Here is a 930-nt window from a genome sequence, read left to right as displayed (position 1 = left end):
GCATGTCTATTGGTCGTGTGTGGCACAGGGGCTGGCACACAGGCGTGTGGTTGGCTGTGTGGCCAAGTCAGTAACCTCTTTAATTTTCACACAACCTTGCACACGGGCATGTCTAAAGCCATGTGAGGCACAAGGCCTATTCACACGAGCGTGTGACCTCTAAAAAGTTGAAAATTTTCTAAGTTTCGAAACTTTTATATTTTATCAAATTAGTCATAAATGCATGATTAAAGTTTTAATATGATTGTTTTTAATTATATTAGAATGTGAATGATTGATGGTTACTGAAATGAGATAGAATTTGTTAAATTAATGTTCTGAATTTAGTTACAGGTCTGGTAATGCCTATTAAACTATTCCGACGACGGTTAAGGGTTACGGGTGTTACAAGATCTCCAAAGAGTATGTATCTGAAAAGATGATGTAACAAGTAGGAAGGATAATTTTCCAATTTTTTGGTAAGCGCCTAACACACAGTTAGTTTTTAGTTGGGTAATAATATTCTTCCAATATAGAAAAATTTCGGGGATGAAATTTTGTTAAGGGAAGGAGAGTTGTCACAACCCAAATCTAGCAGGTCCAAGGTTAAGATATGTTGTAGTGGAATAATCTAGTTGGCAAGGTGTAATCCACTAGATTACTTCTTTTGGCGAATACGTGTGGGCATATAACAACTGTCGTGGCAATACGTGAAGATTATGTTCCAAGTTATTCTACTATGTAAAGAGAAATATCTTGTTAAAGTAAAAAGGTAATTAAGGTATAAGTTATCGCCTAAGGTATAGTATGCATTGTTTGTCTGAAGCACTTTGCTAGCTGGCTTGTAAAGTGACTTGGTTAGGGACCAACAAGATTCACTGGTCAAATATCATTATTTCATAATTTTCATTTATGTTTCTCTGAGAACCGGCAAGCTATTAAGAGAGACAA

Source organism: Gossypium hirsutum, chromosome A03, assembly GCF_007990345.1.
Source record: "Gossypium hirsutum isolate 1008001.06 chromosome A03, Gossypium_hirsutum_v2.1, whole genome shotgun sequence".
Lineage (NCBI taxonomy): Eukaryota > Viridiplantae > Streptophyta > Magnoliopsida > Malvales > Malvaceae > Gossypium > Gossypium hirsutum.
Note: the sequence above shows the minus strand (reverse complement) of the source record.